Below are 22,590 nucleotides of genomic sequence, written 5' to 3' on the forward strand. Positions count from 1 at the left end.
AATGTTTGCCAGTGGAAATGGAGGTAGAGATTTGAGGCTTATTAAGGAGGTGAAATAGAAATGACTAGATGATTGGATAAGACAAGGGGCTGAATCAATAATGACTCACACTTGGACTTTTCTAATGGTTCAGTGGGTAAGACTTTGCCTTCCACTGCAGGGGGAAGAAGCAGGATGGGTGGGCAGGTTCCATCCCTGGTCAGGCCACATGCCCTGCTGCAAGGCCAAAATAAAATAAAAACACTCACATTCATTCTCAACTTTCTAATTCTGATGGCTGTGGATGCTGGTGCCAACAGCTGAGGGAAGGGCTGCTTTGAAGGCAGAGGGCAAGTTTAGTTTTGGACAAGCTGAGTTTGAGGCACCCCTATGATATCTAGAGCTTCCTGGCAGGCAGTTGGATATTTGGGTCTAACTCTTGTGGAAGAGGTCTGGGCTGCAACTGCTGATTGGGTAATTGCAACGTGACGTTGGAGGTGATCTCCTAAGAGTAGAATGAGAAGAACTGTGGGTTTGGAGTCTTGCATATAAGGTGGAGACTCACAATTAGTGGCACTTAAGGATGCCCCCCAAGGAGGCAGAGGCCTTATTTACTGAGATGTGAGAACTGGAAGAGTATACTCTTCTGCAAACCAAGAGAATGTTGAGATTCCAGAAGGTGGGGGTCATCTGAATTGTCAAATGTAACAGAGAGACCCAGAAAGAGAATGCCTGCAGAATGCCTACTAAGATTTGGGAGAATGAAACTCAGGGGTTCTCTTACCCAAGCAGGATGAGGAAGGGTGTGTGTTGGGGAGAAGAGGGGAAGCTGGAATGCCCAGTGAGGAGAAATGAGGAAGTGGAGACAGCAGAGAGACCACTGTTTAAGAGGTCATGAGAGGGAGTGGAGCCCTTGGAAGCTAACTGGAGAGGGTACTTGGAGCGGAGGTTGGGCGCCATAGTTTTGTTTTTAGGAGCTAAGCTTGTTTAATGGCCGAGGGAAAACAGCGAGGATCCAAGTAGCAGTGAGAGGTGAGGAAGGAAGCTTTATGGGCTCAACCCCACCAAGACAGCTTCTTATAGTTTGCCCAACAACGACCACACTCCTTATCTCATTTACTCATTTGAGGGAGGAAACAGACAGTGAGACTGATCCCATGGGCTAGAGAGAGGGCTACAGATCCATCTGGGTACAGTGTGCGCCACACGACGCGGTACGAGGAAGTGCGCGTAAACTGTCCGGCTCCAGGTGACATAGAGGCCCAGGAGCGTGTTCCTGACTCCTGGTGAGGCGACATCGATGTCATGGGTGTGTGCTGTCTCAGATGAGGTGTCACCACGTGTCGTGGATCAAGGGTAGCAACCCCCGACTTGTAGGATCATGTGCCAGGAACCAGAGCCTGACAGCTCCCAAGGGCGGTGCACCAGAGGTCCGGAGCCTCTTCCGTACTTCCGCCCCTGCAGATGGGAGTTCTGTTGGCCGCGAGGTGAATGACACTAACAGTGATGGTGGGGCCTAAAGGGCACGGGCGAGAGTCTTAGGGCGAAAAGATGGCCGGAGCCCGAGGCAGCAGGTGGCTGAGTGCGCTCCTTGTGCGGGTCGCCCAAGGGACGCCGCGAAAATCGAGCCCGAGGCAACAGGTGGCTGAGTGCGCTCCTTGTGCGGGTCGCCCAAGGGACGCCGCGAAAATCGAATTTGCGATTTGCTCACGCGGCCGGAAGATTTGTTCATCTCTGTACCCCGAGATAAATCTTCTGCTAGGGGAAGTATTTAATTTGCATCCAGCGCTGTCGGAAGAAAATCCCTATCACTGGAGGAGGTGTAGTGGGCGCGTGGGAGCTTTCTCTTGGGTAAGCCTTCCAGTCCTCCTCGCAAGGCTGGGCACCGCTGAGTCGGTTGTTAAATGCGATCTATAGTTTTTGGTTTCTGCAAGGGGGAGTGTAATGTTAAGGAACCGCGAGCCGAGCCAGGATCTGACCTCCTCTCCATCATTCTTGTACAAGCTATCTCTGTGACCTTGACTCTGGGCAAGTCAGGCTAGGCCCCTCACTACAACTCGGTTTCCCTGTTCATAAAATGAGGATTTGGACTGTAAACTGGTCTTTGCACGGCGGCCAAGATGGCAAATATCACCTCCTCCCGCCAAAAAAAAAAAAATGCCGTCCTGCGTTAGTAACCTACCCAACACACAGCTCCTCAGCAGCGTTCTTACTCCCTCTTTCTCTTCTGCTCTGGCCTGGGGAAAGGGGACTGAAGGGGAAGATGTGGGCGGGGCCTGGCCATCGCCCCCGCCCACTCCGGCCCCGCCCCTCCCGGCGTACCCTCTGCGCCCCTCCGCCCTCCGCGCTGGATGAGGCAAGCACGTGACCTCACATCCGGCGCGGGAGTCCCGAGCTAGCAGCGCGCGCTCTCCTGTCCGCTCGCTGGCTCTCCCCGCAGCTTGATCCGGGCGCCACCGCTGAGGGGAGGGGGGTTCGCGTCGTCGCTGGCTGCGAGAGGCAGTTTCGGAGTGCAGAACGCCCCCCTCCCCTGCCTATCTCCCCCTGTCGCCCGCCCTTGTTCTCGCCCTGTTGCGGCTGCACGCAGCCGCCGCGGGCGCAGAGGAGGAGAGCGCGGACGCCCCAGCGCCCGGCTCGGCCCGGGCCCCGCCGCGGCGCCTCCCTCCCCTCACCCGGAGCCGCAGCGCGCGGCGGCGGCGGCTCCTCGAGCTCGAGCGACCCGCGGCCGCCGGCGCCGGCCGAGGGCGATGGGGCTGGGCTGAGGTGAAGAGGCGGCGGCTACAGCGGCGAACCCGGCCCCGGCCCCACACGGCTCTTTGGCAGCTCCGGACGGGAGGCCGCCCGGGAGACGGCGCCGGGGCGCCAGGTGAGTGGCTCCAGCTTCCCCGTCACGGCGGAGGGCAGGGTGAACGGGACGTGGAGCGGGTGGTGGTGGTGATGTGGGAGGTTGGAAGAGGTCAGTGGTATTGTTGGGGGTGGCGGGCACCAGGTCGGCCTCCTTGGGCCGGAATTGGCATCATTTTTCGGGAAAGGTGTGTGTAGGGTGAGGAGGGGAGCGCTAAGACTGTTGATTGTCTGGGACAGGTGCGGCGAGAAGAAGGGCTTCACGTTGTGGGTGTGAAGGCCTGGATAGGAAACGCCGCTAGTTGGGGAGGCAAGTGTGTTGGGATTTGAGAGTGAGATGGTGAGGTGGTCCAGCGCTTTTAGAAAGTCATGGAGATGGTGAGATCGAAGGTAGCAGTATTGGCAGGGAGCTTGATGGGTTTGCTTGGGTGCTTACTGAGGAATCACGGAGTAATAGCCTTGCCAGTCACCGCATTAAGCCGAGTGAGGCCCAGAGGGGAAAAGTGACTTAACTTGCCAAAGGCCTCTCACTTCGACTCTAGAAACACCTAGGGCCCTTTCCTCCAGTAGTTACGTGACCGCTCTCTTTATAGATTTTCCTTCTCCCCACGTCTTCCGAAAAGCTAGGTTCTGATGGATGTGTGACCTGGTTTTTTTCTTTTCCTTTTGCGGGCGTGGGGAGCCCAGGGAATCTGATTTTGTTGTTGTTTGCTCATCAAGTCGTGTCCGATTCTTTGCGACCCCATGGACTGTGGCACTCCAGGCCTCCGTGTCCCTCACCGTCTCGGAGTTTGCCCAAATTCATGTCCATTGAACGGGTGATGCCATCCAACCATCTCATCCTCTGTCGCCCTCTTCTTCTGCCTTCTATCCCAGCGTCAGGATCTTTCCCAATGAGTCGGCTCTTCGCATCAGGTGACCAAACTATTGGAGCTTCTTCAGCATCGGTCCTTCCAATGAGTATTCAGGGTTGATTTCTTTTAGGATTGACTGGTTTGATCTCCTTGCTGTCCAAGGGACTTTCAAGAGTCTTCTCCAGCACCACCAGTGATTGGGGATTGACAAAAATTCAGAGCTTCCGAATTTGGAAAGCTTTTGTAACAGGTGTTTATCATTCCTTTTCCCATAGATCTGAAAGAAACATCCTTGGATCTTGGTGTCTGGACATAGGAGGTATGAATCACTCACATAATTAACTACTTTTAATCATCAGTGTTTTAGAGCTATATTTAGTGGTTATATTAGTGCAAAATGAATGGGTATGGGGTTGTAAACCTAGAAACACAAACCTAGGTTTCCTGCACATGATTCCAAACTAAATGAGTAGAACATTTGTGTATGTAATGGCTATTTTGGATCTCTGAGTCAGGAAGTTAGAATTTTTTTAAATCTTTGAGAAATGCAGGAACATTTAAGATTATTGCAAAATGAACACTTTTCTGAAGACTGCTGCTAATCTGATTTGATTGTCTTTTGAAGAGTGATTACCTAGTTAAAAATGCTCTGCCTTTGCTTAAAATTCAGCACACGTATTAATTTTGTTTCACTGGAATATATGTGGTATTCTTAGGATTGTTGCTTTGCAGAATAGGCTATAGTTGCCAAAATAAAAGTTTGTGAGCATCCCATTATGGTTTAGCAACCCCTTTTAAAGGCAGTTGCTTGAAATAGTGGGCCTATTATTAATCACTGTCATGCAAGTTTACTTTTGCTAGTGTCCTTGTTTTTGCATTACCCACCATTAGATCAGGTGAGGGTGAGACAGCTAAGTGAGATTTTTGAACATTAGAACAACAAAGCCTGTTTTTGATCAGAGAATTGAGTAGGAAAAATGTTGATCCTGGTTACTTTAAATCCTAAGTAGTGCAGTTATAATAAAAATATTAAGTAGCAATTTCTTTTGAAAATAAAGTTGACAGTCGTTGCTTTGACTCCGTGTTCAAATTATGTAGTAAGAGGGCTGAGTTCTTTGTCCAGGAAGCTTTATTTGGGGTAGCTCTGGTTATTAAAATTATCATACTGTTCCTTTGCTTAACTTCCCTGTTCTTTTTCTTTCTTGTTTTATTAACAAAGGAGAATACTAGTACTTACATCACAGTTTTGAGGACCTGCTGAGAGCATATGTAAAGGAAAGAGCACTCTTCCTGGCACGTAGTAAATAGTTTTTTTGCCCCTTCAATTCTATATACTGACTCTGGCTGTGCTTGTTTAGTATGGTGGTTTTGTAACCACTGTAAATATAAAGTTTCAAGATGTGAATATACTTTATTGCTAAAGTTGATGGCAGTCCTAGGAAATGGGCAGTGATGAGTGATATGGGGCATCCTGTGGAATTCTGTCTTTCTTTTGTAACTTTTCCCACTGGTCTAGGTGATGGTGGAAATGGGAACTTCATGCCTGTAAATGACAATGAGGGTTGTAATTTCTAAAATCTTAGGAGACAGAAATACAATTTCGTAATGATATTGATTACTTGGTTCATTTAAAGCTGGTTTCTGTTCACTGGTATACGGAGTAATCTAAGCGGATGACCTTGTGAATGGATCTTAAATTGAATAGGAGTTAGCAGCTTATCACTTACTGAAAACAACATTCTTAAAACAACTGTCAGTGGTATGCTCAAGGAACACAGTCTGATGTCTGAGATCTACTTGGTACATATTCAGGTTTGTTCCAGTGATGGAATGTGTTCTGAATGTGCTAGATAGCTCATCTGGTTCAATCTGGATCTAAGAGTTAGCTGATGAGATTTAGTCTTTGGTTTTGGAACATAGTTTTTCTGTGTGAAATGAAGACCACTGGTTTGTTGGAGAGAGTAAATCTGTAGTTATCAAACTGTATTCTAATTGACCCATTTAACTAGTCCAGGTAATGTGCAAGGAAATGATAGGTAGCGTCTTTTTGTGTGTGTGTGTGATAGTGTCTTTAATCTTCATTTGTTGAGAGTAGAGGAATAAGAGAGGATCAGAATTGGGCCACGTATTTTAACATTGAGGTTAAAAAATAAAAGGTTCTAAGCTTTTTAATCTGGAGAAAAGTCAGTATCATTTATAAGGTAGAATATGTTGAATTAATGGTGAAGTAAAAGTCGTTGAGTCATGTCCGACTCTTTGCAACCCCATGGACTATACAGTCCATGGAATTCTCTAGGCCAGAATACTGCAGTGGGTAGCCTTTCCCTTCTCCAGGGGGTCTTCCCAACCCAGGGATCGAACCCAGGTCTCCCACATTGCAGGCAGATTCTTTACCAGCTGAGCCACAAGGGAAGCCACAGGGAAATTAATGGTAACTAGTAATTATAAAATTGAGATAAAAACATTTGTATTAGTAAGATTAAACATAGAGATAATATGAAATGTCATGAATAAATGCTAATTGGAAGAAACGATCACTATTACAATGGTGAGTTGAAATTACTTTTTGATCTTCAGTAAGAAAGGAAAAAAGTGGAATGAAGGAAAAGGAGAGTTGGCCAGGTGTCAAATGTCTGAGAGTGAGGAAAGTTAAGGATGAGGAATGCTGAAGAGTTTCCATAGACCAGCTCTCCAGAGAGAACTTTCCTAACACCAGACCTCATGATACTTAAACCCAAAGGCTTGTATTGGGGCCTTTGCTAGGTGAGATGGTAAGTCATTAACTCAAATAACAAACTTAGAGACTGTCCAAATTTAAAAAGGACTTAATGTACCATAAGGTGTCTCCCCAAGGGAAGAGTTCTTGCAGATTTATGAGAATGGAGCTGCCCAGAGGCATGTGTCTTTGAAGTTACAGGTGAAAATGCATCTTTCACCCCTTCTGTCACCAAAGGCCACTAAAACTAGGATGAGCTGAGAATGCAGGAAGGAGTAGTACTCTGTTTGAAGTCTCTTTTTTGCATGTGACCTGAAATGCGTGAAGGAAGTTGTAATCAATCTCTTAATCAAAATTTTTGTCTAGTTAACCCTTTCACTTACTTGCTATGGATCTTGCTTTTAAATAATCTGTTGAGGGAATTGCCTGGCAGTCCAGTGGTTAGGACTCTGCTTCCACTGCCAGGGGCCTGGGTTCAGTCCCTGGTTGGGGGACGAAGATCCCACAAGCCACGCCCTCCATAACCCCCCACCTCCCTGGGGAAAAAAAAGCCATTGACAGTCAGATATTAGTTGGGTTAGAAATAAAATTTCCAGGAACAGTGAGTTAGAGTAGAATTTCCTGAGTACATGATGTGAAACTTGCTGATGTCTATATAATCTTTCTCAAAATTTTTAAATAAAAATATTTCTGACTGTTGTTGATAGCGAAGTGAAGAACTGTTCTACCTTAGCACACTTGATTAATTGACTCATACTTAGTTTTTCTTATTTTTTTCACAAAAGATTTATGAGTTGGACATTGAAATAAGGAGGTATGAGATTGGAAAATAATAATGTTGAACAGTCAAAGGTTATTTAGATTAGTCCCTTCTTTTTATAGAAAAGGAAACTGATGTCTGGAGAGGTAAGTGACCGCATGTTGGTAAAGGAGAAGCTTTCTGTTGGTTGGGTATTCTTTTCACCCTGTCTTTAGTTTGAACTGTGTAGTAATGGTACACCTCAAAGCTTGGTGGATGTTTGTGGGTTTGTTTTTTTTCTCCGTTGAGAACCAGCTTTAAAGTATTGCTTTTGATCATTTGACAGACTTCTATTACATTTTTAGTTTATTTTAAAGTAAGTCATGGAACAGCTCTCACATGTGTTTAGTGTGGCTTCTTTACAGCATCCTATTGCTCTCTTTTTCCCACTTGTAAAGTGGGGTGAAAAATAGTAGCTTACTCTGCTATATAAAAGACAAGTGTTTTGGATCCTAATTCTTTCTGATCTGAAGTCCTGAGTAAAGTGAAATCCAGTTTTGTGTAGGGGCTTTGGACTTAAATTCTCATTTAAGGTAAAATCCTGTGTAGTCAAAATTACCCGTGAAAAAGTGGTTTAGGAAGGCACCAGTTTGAAAACTGGTTAACCAACGTACTGTTTTTCAGTTCTCAAAAGCTAGTGTTTTCCCCAGCTGTTAGTACAGGTGACTTTTTTTCTGGAGTCGTAATCTCCACGGGGACTGGACTTTGGATCGACGGAGGAACAGCAGAGTCAGTCTCCATTGCCTGCGCACTCTGGTACGAGGATGTGAAGGCAAGCATCCTACCACCGTTATTTAGAGTGTTTTTCTTTTTTCTTGCAGCACAGATAATTGGATTGATGTAATTAAATCCACGTGTGATGTGATTCTACAGTGTGAATAATAGAGAAAGAAATTAGGTGTTTAAGAAAATCTATTTCCCTAGGGTTATACTGGGTGTTTTATACCACACACTAGCAGAATTAAGGGCTAAGGAATAAAGTTGGGATTATTGGGGCACTGTTGGTACTTTTTGTAATTTTAGGTGGATATTCAGCTACTTTCAGTGTTTTTAAGAGTGAATGTCACCTTACTGGGAGCAAGATTTGCTTTATCTTGAAACAACTATAAGTTGTTAATATTTTCCATGAAGCTTAAAGTATTTGAACTTAATATCACTCTGGGGGTAGCACAGTAAGAAGACCCCATTCTTTAAAGAAATGTCATGGTCTCTAAAGATTTAACAGTCATATGCCCCAGTAGAGGGCATGGTATATTGGTTAAAATGTGATCTCAGAACCTTATACATATAAGAGATTTTGAATTCCAGCCTCATCGCTTAACTACCTCTATAGTTAAGTAGTTTTTAGTTTCTTCATTTGCTGAATGGAGATAATAAAACCTAGAGAGTTCTGAGGGTAAGAGGCCCAGTAATTGGTAAATTACTATTGTTAGTTTAATAATATTTAACATAGTCAAAACAAGCCGCCCTGTGTGTGTGTGTGTGTGTGTGTGTGTGTGATGAGAGAGTGTGTGGATTGTGATTGAGGATTTCTTTTTTCAACTAGAGTAGCAGGCCATAATGACATACTGTTTAATTCAGGCTTTTCATAGGAAAAATACCATGATTTTGTGTCTTTGGTAGCAACATCCTAAAAAGTGTTAATTCCATGTGTCTCTTATACATTTGATGTATATTTTTATCTTGATGTTCCTGGGTGTGTCTTCAGACTCTTCACCCCCCTATCCTCTGTATTACTGTTACCTTTTTTTTTCCTCTCCCTGGCTACATTATAAAATCTAAAAATATGTTTAATTATGTTTTCTTAATAGGACTTTATGTTCCCTTATTTAGAAATTCTGGTTAGTGAAGTATGTCTTCATCTTTTCTTTAAAAAGAGGGCTTGACATTTGTTTCACTTCTGTGGCCTTTGGATTGATTTCGTTAAAATGTGAGTCACTGGTTCTTCTTGGACCAAATATTTTTTCCTTACTATTTTTATTATATCCCCAAGCACCAGAGTTCTTACTTGACTGCTAATTATCATAATATAATTCAGTTTACTAAGTAAAATGTAAAGTACTACAGGCAGGTGGCTTAAGTAGCACTTAAGTACTTGAAAGACTAATCTAGCAAATTCTTAGTTAAAATAGATTTTTATTTTATCTATTTGTTATTTACTTATTTTTATTTATTTGTCATTTACTTATTTTTATTTATTTAATCTATTTTTATCTGAGTTCTTTTGATGTGAAAATATACTTGTTATAATCCACAGGTATTTTCTGTTCAGTTTTTAGTGAGAAGAATAGAAAAACTGCTTAATTTTGTCAGGTTCAAAAGCATCTTAATGTGTTTTTTCCCCAAATCCTTTCTCTGCATCCCATAGCGAGTGACCTTTCTGCGTGTTCTTTTAAAAGTTGTGGCAATAACCACTTACTGTAGTGCATAAGAGTTGTGATTTTATAGGCAGTAAGGAAGGAGGCTGGGTTAGGGCTTCTTAGTTGAGCCCTGAGTTTGTGTTAGCATATCTAACTATTGGATACTTTGTTAGATCCTGTCGGTGCCCAGCACAGGACCGAATGTTGGGTATACACTGATAAGTGAGTTCTGCCTTCTTAGAGGTACACAGTCTAGCAAGGGAACTCAGAACTGCTGCACTGCACCCCGTTCACATTGTATTCTTTGGGAATGTGGGCCCCTCCTCATGGCCTTGGGTCTCTTTCAGTTGAGAGAAGTTCAGAAGCTTCATTACATACAAGTTAATCCATAACTTTATCAAACAAGGTCTTTCATCATAATTTGATTCTGTGCCATCTTTTAAAGCTCCATTTCCAACCATTCCTCAGAGGCCATCCTCTGCTCCAGCTAGTTCAGGCAACGTGTATGCCCTGACGTTTTCTCAGATTTCTTACCTTAGCACTTGTGCATGTGGTAATTCCTCTACTTGGAGTCCATCCCTCTCTCGTTTCCCGTCTTTGTACGGCTTGTTTGCCTGATGAACTTCACCGCTCAGGTCATCAGGTCTTAGATCAAGGGAGAGCTAGCTCTTCTCTGCAGACTTCTCTGTCCCCTTCACGCCTCGTCCTCCCTCCCTGTGCCCCTCCCTTCTCTCAGTGCTCCCGTGATGCATACTTCACTGCAGTATGCAACCGCTTTGTGTGATATGTTTGCTTACTTGTCTAACCTAGATTTGGCTTCTTGAGGTTAGAAATGTAATCTTTGTAATCTCCAGAATGTAGCACGTACTTGGCATGTGTGGACATGACATTCCAACAAATGATTTTTTATGAAATAAGAAGTAGTGATCAACCATAATGATTCTTGCTGGAATGCTAATGTAATATTATTAGATTTATTTTGAAATATTAGAGTACTTTGGCAAAATCTTGGTGTTTTCAATTTGCCTTTCCCTAAATCAAACAATTGGTCTGGGGTTAGATTTCAAGATACTAATACTTGGCTAGGATAAAGGCCCTGTTTTAAGTTCATTGATGAACATGTTGGGAGACTCTCTGTCCATAATAATGAAAAATTGTCTCTAAAACAGAAACAAAGCTTTTCAGTCCAAAAAGAATGAGTGATCCATGGGGTTGCCAGAGCGCCAGCTCCATCTACTGCTGCCAGCAGCACCCCTGCTGCTCCTGGGTGGGAGTGGGTGAAATGACGATGGGGAGACCCTTCAGGGAAACTCAGTCAGATGTACTCTCGACTCTTACATGAGCCAGCCTCTTTGCGTGCTAGAACCACAATGCCTGCTCCATACTTTATAAGAGAAAAATTTCATTTCTTAGAGATTCATCAGAGCTTCCTAGAGAAGGTAGTTGACCATGGTCTGGAAGGACTAGCAGGAGGTCTTCAGCCAGACTAGGTTAGGTAGGGGAGGGCATTTTTTGCAGAAGGAACAACTTACATAAAGGAATGGAATGAGGAATCAGTAGGGCTCTTAGAGGAACTGCAAGCTGTGTTCTGTATAGACTGGATTAAGGTTTGTAGGAGGTGAATAATAATCACTGTTGACTGGAGGAGGATGTTGACAGCTAGGCAGGCCAGGCTCCGAAGGACTTTGTCTTGGAGCCTGTCGGGCCTCTTCTGCCCATTTCCCATGGAGGGCAAACGCATAGTAGCAGTGTGCTGTAAACTTTCCAAAGACTTGCTAGTAAAAGGCTGCTGCACCTTGTTTAGTTCAGTACTTTTCTTCAATTTATATGAGCAGGCAATGCCTTTAAAATTTTGGAGGGACTTTTATCAATTGGGAAATGCTGCTGCAGACAATAGCAAGCTCTGGAAATTTTAAACAAAGAGAAATGATGCTATCTGGTTCTTCTATTGGTTTGAATGAGGGAGACTGGAGAAGGCTCTGGACCCGAGCTGAGGCATGCCTGTGCAGATAGGGGAGGTGGGTATGAGAAAAGCAGAGATGATAAGACAGAGCCCAGATGGATATAGAAGGTGTGGGATAGGTAGGAGTCTAGGGTGACTTCCAAATTCCTGGCATGGCTTTTGAGGCAAGGGCTATCTTATCTGTTAAAGGGGTAGAGGGGAGCTAGTAGTGATGGCAGCAAGTGGGAGAGCAGGTTTTTGGAAGATGAAACAAGCCTTTTTGGTGTTAGCAAAATGTGGTCAGTAGATGTTTGACTCTGTGGGTCTGGGAGAGAGCAGTGCTGACAGTACTGATTGGTGGTTGCCATGGTTGATGGGACAGTGGTATCACCCTTTGCCCCTGACAGAAACATAGAGAATATTTATGGCTAAGAAGTGGGCAGAGGAAGTGGAGGCTCGGGAAATATTAATAATTAAGAAGTGGGCAGAGGAAGTAGAGGCTTGGTCACCTGGCTACCTGCCCCATGACCCAGGCTAGTATGATAGGAAGTAGAATTCAGCTGCATTGTGGTAGGTAAAAAGGTCATTTGTGCTCTGTCTTGGGAACTTAGTCACTGTTTTCCATATGAAAGCATGCATTTCAAGTATGTGTTGCTTTCAGATGAATTTTTGGAAAATGGATGGTGCTATCTACATGACATCCCTTAATGTGTTGGTAAGGCTTTTCTATATAAAGTCATTCCGTGCTTGGCCTTCTAGGGAAAGTGCAAAATGCTGATCTTAGTTAAGTGAAGATTATTTTCCTTCAGTTTTTCAAAGACAATATTGATTGAAAACTGAAAGTAGATAATGCCAGTTAAAATATTTTGTAAACTAAAAATCCTTCTACAAATGTCAGTCAGTAGTACCCAAACACATTGATTTTTTTCTTTAATCCTGAATAGTGGGTTACAGAATGACCACAGGAAATGAGGAAGTTTAGGTTTCTGTGATAGTTGTGCCTTGAGTAAGGCCATTATCCTCTCCAACAGAAACTTAAAGTTCCATATTATTGAAGTATTCGTTGAATGCAGATATAAGGGCTTTATACTTGCTTTCCGTGCTGAGTCAACTTGGGTAGGTTTCAAATTGGAGAAAAAGGAGTAAAGTGGGTTTTCCCACATTCACATAATTGAAAAAAGCTGATCCAAGTGCCTGTCAGTTATAGCTGTAAATTTGCAGGATTGGACTCTTTGTACAGAATGGTTTCCTGGTGATTTTGTGCTTCTTTGTGGTTGAGTCTTTATAATGTTTGGAAGAACGAAATGTGAGCCATACTGTAGTATAGATCATGAGTAAATTTTATATTCTTACAAGCATAATACAGTAATCCTGAAGTGAACTGCTGAGTTAATGAAGAAAAATTATTTGGAGTTTGTTGTTATAAGAAAAATGAACAAATCTGTAGTCCATGTGTGACTCTTTAACATACTGAAGATTTAGAAGTATAATTCTCTGGAAAGTTCTCCTGTTCACCCCTCTTTTTTTTTCTCTCTCTCTACTCTTCTCTGCCCCCGCCCCTTTCTAATCCTAGTCCTTCCTTTCCACCCTGCTTCTCTATTTTGATACTTTTCTGCACAAATGATCACTTTATGTTTTAATATTCAACTACAGTGTAGTCTTTTGGAATACTTTTAATCATCATCTTAAACTGAGCATTGTAGTGCAGTAATGCACTTCACTCAGCTGAAATGACAATGCTATAAACACTGTCCTAGGAGCATGCATTGATGGCTGCATCACTGGGGTCAACTGTCAACTGCAACAGTGACACCTAAGCTATATCCCAGTTGTAACTATGCTAAAATGTGAAAGATGAGTCTTAGAATTAATGTGTCTAGATTTCAAAGACCACCTTTTAAATTGCTGATTGAAATGTCAAACAAGCTATTAGGGATTTGGACTAACAGCATTACAGTTTAGAAGAAATAGTTACTAATTTGCATTAAAATAGAAGAAACATTCATGTATATATTGCTTAATGAAAACCTTTACTGCACCTCTATAAAGTAACTTTTTAAAATTGAAGTATAGTTGATGTACAATATTATGTAAGTTACACATGTAAAATAATAGTGATTCACATTTTTGAAGATTAGGCTTCATTTATAGTTATCATAAAATATTGGTTGTATTCCCTGTTTTGTACAATGTATCCTTATAACTCACTCTATACATAATAGTTTGTACCATTTAATCCCTTAACCCTAAAAGTCTAACTTTTAGTTTGGGAATTACTAAACAATTTGATTTAGGCTCAAACAATTTGATTTATTTACATAGTTATTAGAACTCTTGATTTGTCAGTTTCTTTTGTATCAAATGCCCATGCTATACAGTTTCTTCTGTGAGTGTTTAAAATACTCTCATTTGTTTCAACTAGGTTTTTTGTTTGTAAGTACCCAGTCTCACTCCCAAAGGAAAAAAAAAAGTGCAAAACTTTTATATTCTGTTTCAGAAGTCTAAAAGTGCAGAGAGGAATTTGAAGAAAGGGTTTGTGATAACATACACGTATAGGTACATGTGTGATTTCTTATTGGGATTGTTGGGTCAGAGTATGTAGGAGGTTTAAGTTTTTGTATATCGTCAGTTGATTTCCCAAAAAGCTAGTACAGATTCACTCTTAGCAGCAATGTATAAAGGTGCTTTTGTTGTTGTTGTTGGCAGTTAAGATAAGTAATTTTATCACATAACTTCATACTTTACCTTATCCTGTTCTCCAGTAGGATCATGAGCTTTAACTGTTACTGTTTTCCCTCCTCCCTGGTTCTACAACATTGTACCCTAAATTCTAGTTTCAGATGAGTGTGATTTTGGGAGTCTGTATGAAGGGAATAATATCTGCCTTCCCCTCCCCATTATCATGTGTTTTATGTTTATTGTGATGTCTTATTTTCCATCGAGACACATGCAACAGAAGTTCTATTATGAGAAGCTCCTACTTTGTCATATTAGTATTTGCATTGGTACTAAAAAAAGTGTATAAAATTTCTTACCTTTAATCATACTTAAATCAGTGATTGCCTTGTCCAAGTTGTGAAACCTGTCAGTCTTTCTTACCAATGTTGGAGCACCACCTAATGGTGAAAGAGCGCAACAGCTGGCTATATACACAGGCAATACTTCAGGAGGTCAAAAACTTTCATGGTTGGAATGAATGGTGATTTATTACAACCGTCTCATTTTAGTGGAGAAATTGAAACCAAGATGGGTGAAGGAACTTGCAAAATAGTTCATGTGGAGTTAGTTGACATTTAAGAACAAGTTAAAGCTGACTCTTGAGTTCTGTACTCTTCTTTCTGTTTTGTTTTTTTTTTTTTGTATTTTGGGATAATGTATATCTCTTACTGTTCCTAATATAGTAACGAACATGGCATATATGGTCACTTAAGGTTTATAGATGAATTAGTTTGATAAAATAATTTAAAATTTGCTGTTGCTTATGCTGTATCTCTGGTTAGTACTTTTCCTCAGTGGAGCCAAAATATGGAGGAAATAGAAAAATAAAATAATAAAAAAATAAAAAGAGCCAACTGTAGCTTTCTTGAAATATATTTGTTAAGGGAGCCTTCACATGGCTACTTTACTGTGTCTGGGGTAAAATAACAGTGAGAGAGTGCTGTGCAGGCACAGAGTGGAATGCTTTAATAGAGACCATTGGAGGTTCCCATAGGTTCAGGCCCACAGGTGGCCGTGTGTGGGAGAATTAGAATTCTGTACATATGCTCAGTCTTTCTTCTTTCTCTCCTTATCTATTTAAAAATATTATTGCACATAGATGGTAGGAGCATTCAAAGAGTACTGAAGTCTCTCCCTTCCCATCCTGACACACTAGCTATGTCACCAGTTTACAGATCTGTTCAGCCTTTTGTTTTAGGGGTGGGTGCCAGTTTTCTTTTGAGGCCTTTTTGGTTCTGCCAGTTTTGAATATTCACAGTTTAGGACTGGTCTTAACCACAGTGAGCCTGTCTACTAGTAAAGTTTTGAAATAAATCTAGCAATTACAGTACTTTGAAAACTCTCCTTGAGTAGGGAGTTTTAGAAAGTTGAATACCTGAGGAAGATTTAAGGGGAAGTATAAAAGTGTTAAGATCAGAGTAACTTGAATAAATGAAAAAAATCTCATATTAAGTAAACAAACTTAATTATGCAAACTTAGTTATGATGTATGTAAATGATTAATTTTAGTCATTTCCTTTTTAAATTAAAATAATGAAAATAAAGCATAGATGCCATTTGTCATTTCAAAGGTGCCTTCTCCCAGTTTGTACTGATTAAATGCTATACAGTTGACTGTAATACTCAAAGCCATTATGTTGTGTAATGATAGTCTTACCACATGGAGTTTCTCTGAATAAATGGGTTTCTTTCTTTTTTTAAATAGTGTATATAATAAAAAATTATTAAAATGTATGCACATATGCTATAGTGCAGGTTAAGTTAGAACTCTTAATGTTCTTAAATTGACCCTAAGACAGAAAATTGGATTACCTTTCCTAATTATAACTTATTTTGTTAAGCTATCACATTGTTTTGTAACTCACAAAAAATAAATTATACAAAGACTGCACTTTGCAAATGTAAATACAGTTTTGGTTTGGTGTATATTGGATACAATGGTCTTCCTTAAGCCTAAACACAGAAACAAAAGCATGTATTATAAGAGAAAGTTCAAGATGGGAAGTGATAAAATGGGTATTGAGTAGAGCTTTGTTAAAATTTAGCTGGTATCCTTGTAAAATTTCCATGTATTCACTAAATTATATTATGTCATTCTTATTGTTAGGAGCTGACTTGAGTGTTAAGTTTTACCCTTTTCACAATTTTGTTACTGCAGTTGGGAGATTGAGATTTTTTTGTTCTTTTTACACAAATATTTGTATAGATATTAAAATTAAGGTTGTACAGTGAGTAAAGATTTCATGTTTGTTAGGGCACATTTTATTTCAGTTGACTACTGCACATTTTATTTCAGTAGAACTGTTCTTGAATTGCAGAAGGTCATCTTAATTGCTGAGGATGCTACACATTTGACAATGAAATAATACTCAGAATGCTGGCTGTGCTGTTTATTTTTTAGGATTTTTATGATACCTTTTGCTTTGTGGTCTTGAAAGATGTATTTATCAAATCTTTATTTAACATGAGTAGGTATGTTTAATTCTCCAGAAAAAGAATCTAGAACTACAGAATAAAGTAGGATGATTCATTTTGTTTTTCAACAATACAAGGTAGCCCAAAAGTTTAGTGCAGTTTTAATTTTTAAGACTTCAAAAGTACATGTTTACAAACTTATGAAGCGTATCATTTGAGAACTTTTTAACTCTTAATTTTGTGAACATTAAATAGTATGTTTTTATTTCTTTTAACTCCAGTCTCCCTGAAGTTGGCAAATACCAACTGAAGTAAAAAATTAAAAATATTTATTCAGAATATAGTTTGCTTGAGGTTTTACTTGAGTGGCAGATCATTAATGAAATCACCTTGTAAAATTATCTACTTTGGAATTTTAGGCAGGTACATGTCCTCAAAGAAAACCCGCCACACATACTGTTATAATATTGTTACATACATATCCTCTAGGCACATACATATCCTCAAAGAAAATCCTCCACACATACTCTTACAATATTGTTACAGCTCCTGTGAAACTCAGGTTTGAAGCAAAGATACCTTAAGTTTTGGGATTTCTGTTCTTGTTGAGGCCAACTCATCCTGTTTTAGGAAATGAGATCTGACTCTTATTCTAGATTTAATACTATACAGTAGTAGAAAAAAGTTAACTTTCACAAAAATTAGATTTAGTGAGTTTTATTCCTGATAGCTTCATCTTGTCCTGTGCTGCTGTTCTTACTCAACACAAAAAAATCAGGTTCATTGTAAATGCAAGGAAGGGTTTGGTTAAGCACAATAGCCTATAAGCTGCTTGCTGTTTAGATAACATCAAGGCTCGTCATGCACTGTGGAATTGGGACTTCAATACACTAGCTAGATGCGAGTTATTCAGATATTAGGAGCTCTTCAGTGGCGGTCAGATGGCGGAAGGTATATCTTTTGAAAATCCACAAAAATTGGTGCATTAAAAAAATTCTGAATTTTAGTGTCTTAGTCATTTTGAAAACAGTTCAAAAAGAACTCAAACAAGTACGTGGCAGAAAATTCTCATTTGAATGAATTTTTATGTGTAGTTTTATTTTGTTTTTGTTAAGAGCTGGCTTTTGAAAGTTCTGCTAATATCACAGTTGGAAGGAATGATGATATAGTGCTATTGGTAAGAAAAATTTCTTTGTTTTTTATGATCTAGAAATTGACTTGATTAAAAAACACATGCACTCAAACCACCAGAAGTTATACTTCTGTAAGTCAGTGGATTTTAGAAGTTTGATATCAAAGCTTTAAATATTTAATTAGATAATTAGTAGAATAGTGTTTAACATGTATTTTCACCTTTATAAGTAATATATTTTGAAATGCTCATGTAGATTTTTATCTTCATAGATATGTCATAGAAATGATAAGGGATTTCTATTTATGTACATGTTTTTAAAATTTAAATATATATTTTCAGCATGTTTATGTTCAAATGTAAGCTGTTGCAGTTGTCTCACTGGGTTTTACTAAAAGTTTATGTGAAAAGTGAAATCTTGGTAATTTCCTTTGAAGTATAGTATGTCTAAAGAGACTAGTAATTGGTGACTTTTAGAGAAACTTTTAATTTGAATTACTTAAATTATTTTTACTATTTCAACTTTGGTAAAACTTGGTAAGACATAAGAATTTTGCCTTAAAAAGTAAGTTAAATTTCAGAAAAATAACACTTGTAAAATGAGTAATGAGGTAATATGGTCAAGAATTATGTTTAAATAAGTGGGAATTCAGATTGTTCTAAGCAGTGCATCATGTAATAGCTCATTTAAGTATTTTTGCTGTGGTCATATGAGATGAAAATGTAGTTATCTTGGACTAATGTGTATTCTCTCAGATATTTTAAATAGTTATGAGTATATGAAATTAATGAAAACATTGATTTTTAATGGTAATTCTTTTTCTAAAATTATAAAAGCATGCTTATTTATCTACAAATATATTCTGTGTTGAAAAATTAGAACTTATGTAAGTGAGAAAGTGCATCAATATTTGTAGGCAATGGATAAAAGACGAGAGTGAAGAAGGATTAGATTCAAAACCCAGGAATAAGAGTTTATGGATAATACCTGATACATAATACATTGAGTCAGTAGATTTGGGACTCAGAGGCAGAGTCCTCAGGATCTTATCCCTTCATGCCAGGAATGACTGTTCTCTGAAAATTTTCTTCTGTTTTCACCTCAGATGGGTGGCTTTTTTAAAAAAATTATTTTATTCAAGTATGGTTGATTTACAGTGTTGTGTTAATTTCTGCTGTATAGCAAAGTGATTCAGTTATTCACACACACACATATACATTCTTTTTCACATTCTTTTCCATTATGGTTTATCACAAGATATTGAATATGGTTCCCTGTGTTATACAGTAGGTCTTTGTTGTTTATCCATTGTATATATAATAGTTTGTATCTTCTAATCCCAAACTCTCAATCCATCTTTTATACATATTAAAAAGTAGGAAGAATAGAATAGTATCATTATTAAAGAGTAGAATAATTAGTATAATGAACTCTAATGGACCATCACTGAGCTTTTAAGTGAGCTTTAGTAGTTACCAACTCATGGCCATTCCCTGGTCCATAATAATTTAAAAGAAAAAAATTTTTTTTGGAAGTAAGTTCAGACCTGCAAAAAAGTTGGTATGTTTGTATAAAGTTGCTTGTTGGTTCCTTGATTCTCCTTCTGATGTCTGCATAATCTAAAGCAGTGTCTCCTGCCATAGTGCTAATATTGATAATTGTACCCCCCACCCCCACGTGCAATCAGAAATGATACTTTTATTGATGTCAAAGAACCAGCTTTTTTTCTTTAATTTCATTTATTTCTTCTCTAAATTTTAGTCTTTCTCTTAATTGCTTACACTGGGTATTCCTTACCGTTCTTTTCCTGCTTTCTTAAGAACCTTATGAGAGAGTGCTTTCCTTTCTCAGTGTTCTCTGTGCTGTTGTTGTATATAATTACCCACATAGTTACCATGTCTGGTTTTTTCAGTCCTTTGTAGAGATCTGTATTACCATCAGTTATCTTTTTTACCCCCTGTGTCTGAGGACTTCCTTTAACTTTTTATAGTGTAGGTTTGCTGTTGGTGAATTTTTACCAGCTTTTATATCTGAGAAAGACTTAGTTCAATTTTGATTTTGGAAGATATTTTTTTGCTGGGTATAGAATTCTCATCATAGTTTCTTTTTCTTAACACTTGAAAGATCTTGCTCTATCTTTTTACCTGCATTGTTTTTAGCAAAAAATTTAATGTCATTTTAAATTTATTTTCATTACAATTTTGAGCAGTTTGATAGTGATATACCTTGATGTAATTTCTTAATGTTTTTGCTTAGTGTTGGTTGAACTTCTTGGATCTCTGGGTTTATAGCTTTTCATATAATCTGGAAATTTTGGGGCCATTATAGAATTATTTATTTTTTGTTCCTTTCTACCTTATGTGTATATCAGAGTACTTGAGGTTGTTTCACAGCTTATTGATGCTGTTATGCTAGCTTTTCCCCCCCTCCTTAGTCTATTTTTTCCTCTCACTTTTTAATTTTCAATATTTCTGTTACTTTGTCTTCAAGTTCATTGATTTTTTTCCCCAGTAATATCTAATTTGCTGTTAATTCCATCTAGTATATTTTTCATCTCAGATATTATACTTTTTATTTTGTGTTCAGTTTGGTTATTTTTTATATCTTTCATGTGTCGGCTTCACATGATTAGTCTTTCCTCTTGTTTTTTGAACATGTGGACTACAGTTACAGCAGTTGTTTTAATGGCCTTGTCTACCAATTCTGTTACCTCTGTCAGTTCTAGGTCCTCTTTTGTCCATTGATTTTTCTCATTATGGGATGTCTCTTTTTGGTTCTTTGTAAGACTGTTAAGTTTCAATTGGATAGATAGCAGACATGGTAACTAGATAGTTTGCATTCCTGTAAATCTCCTTGGACTGTGTTCTGTGAAGCATTTACTTGGAAACAATTTTATTCTTTAAAGTCCTAGAAGTTTTGTTTGGCAGGACCAGAGTAGCTTTTAGTTTGGGGCTAATTTGAACCTACTACTGAAGCAAGGTGAAAGTCGCTCAGTCACGACTTTTTGAGAAAAGTCAGACTCTCAGTCTGACTCTTTGTGATCCCATGGAATTCTCCAGGCGAGAAAACTGGAGTGGGTAGCCTTTCTGTTCTCCAGGGGATCTTCCCAGCCAGGTCTCCCGCGTTGCAGGCGGATTCTTTACCAACTGAGCTACCAGGGAAACCCACTGAAGCAAAATCCTCTGGGTCCTCCTGATTCCACGCAACTAATGAGGTTTTCCATTGTGGTTGGTGGGAACAGGTACTCTCCCCCATGTGAACCTGATGCATTCTTCCCTTAAAACCTTTTGAATGGCTTTCTCCTGGTCTTGGTAGTTTTCTCACACAGAAATGCTGATCAGTATTCAATTGAAGACTTGAGAAGAGTCCCCATGTTGCAAATTTTTAGTGTTCATTCTCTGTACACACCTCTTCTCTGGTAATCTGCCTTGCAAACCCAGTCACTTTGGCACTTCCTTAGACTCACAGCTTCATCTCTTCAACTCGGTTGATTGCTGGGCTCCCCCTAGGTTCCCTGTCCTACCTTTTTTTTGTGTGGCATCCTGTAATTACTCAGTTTGTAAACTGGGACAATTCTAGAGCTCACCTAGATACTTCCCATTTTTATATCAGTTTCTTCCGTTGAGTGAAACAGTTGTCAACAGTTGAAAGAAATGGTGACACAGTTGAAAGTGACAGCGTTTTTTTCTTGGCTCAAAAATTACTGCAGACAGTGACTGCAGCCATGAAATAAAAGACGTTTGCTCCTTGGAAGAAAAGCTATGACAAACCTAGACAGTGTATTAAAAAGCAGAGACATTACTTTGCTGACAAAGGTCCATCTAGTCAAAGCTATGGTTTTTCCAGTAGTCATGTATGGATGTGACAGTTGGACCATGAAGAAAGCTGAACTCCGAAGAATTGATGCTTTTGAACTGTGGTGTTGGAGAAGACTCTTGAGAGTCCCTTGGACTGTAAGGAGATCCAACCAGTCAATCCTAAAGGAAATCAACCCTGAGTATTCATTGGAAGGACTGATGCTGAAACTGAAGCTCCAGTACTTTGGCCACCTGATGAAAAGAGCTGACTCATTTGAAAAGACCCTGATGCTGGGAAAGATTGAAGGCGGGAGGAGAAGGAAACGACAGAGGATGAGATGGTTGGATGGTATCACTGATTCGATGGACATGAGTTTGAGCAAGGTCCAGGAGATGGTGAAGGACAGGGAAGTCTGGCGTGCTGCAGTTCATGGGTTCGCAGAGACTTGGACATGACTGAATGCCTAAACAACAACAAGTTTGGTTGACGTCCAGTTCCTTGAAAACTATATAGTTTTAGATATTTTATTAATTTTGTTATTTTATTGGGTTGGCAAAAAAGTTCATTTGGGTTTTCCATAATATCTTACGGAAAAACCCAAATGAACTTTCTGGCCAACCCAGTAGTTAGGATGGCTAGTCTGGTCTGTCTTTACATCTTGGTTGGAAGCAGAACTCTCTTCCATTTAAGTATTTGAATAAGTTCTTCCCCTCAAGAAGCATATTTTAGGTGGTGATGGGAAATGGGTGTCAGAATTATATGTTTTGGTTGTTAAAAATGACTCTGGGAAATCCTGAGTGATGATCCTGAGATTCAGGCCAGGATTTAAGGAAGGAGCACAGATTAAAGGGTAAGAACCCCAGATTGGATTCTTTAGTGGGGACAGTGTCAGAGCAGAGAGTTCCTTTGCCTTATGCTTTGAAGGTAGGCATGTGTACCTTTGAAACCTTGCAGGATTGGACTAAACCTTACAGGCTCAGGCAGCAACAGCTGACCTTTTCTGCACGGAAAGAGGTTGGATTTGCTCATTCT

General features: G+C 39.7%; 1 protein-coding gene across 4 annotated transcripts in view; it reads left to right on the plus strand.

Annotated features, from left to right (window-relative positions):
• The first annotated feature begins 2,353 nt into the window (after nucleotides 1-2,353).
• The window catches only part of ATP13A3 (ATPase 13A3), a 79,458-nt gene continuing 59,221 nt past the window's right edge, over nucleotides 2,354-22,590 (plus strand). For 2 of the 4 annotated variants that reach the window (XM_070371505.1, XM_070371524.1), the window contains exons 1-2: nucleotides 2,354-2,845; nucleotides 3,953-3,996. The gene's annotated coding sequence lies outside the window, so the exon portion shown is untranslated. Of the gene's footprint in view, nucleotides 2,846-3,952; nucleotides 3,997-17,611; nucleotides 17,805-22,590 lie in introns of those variants that run through there. The other 2 variants (XM_070371512.1, XM_070371517.1) reach the window with 2 other exon arrangements.

Source organism: Bos mutus, chromosome 1, assembly GCF_027580195.1.
Source record: "Bos mutus isolate GX-2022 chromosome 1, NWIPB_WYAK_1.1, whole genome shotgun sequence".
In the NCBI taxonomy this organism is placed as follows: Eukaryota; Metazoa; Chordata; class Mammalia; order Artiodactyla; family Bovidae; genus Bos; species Bos mutus.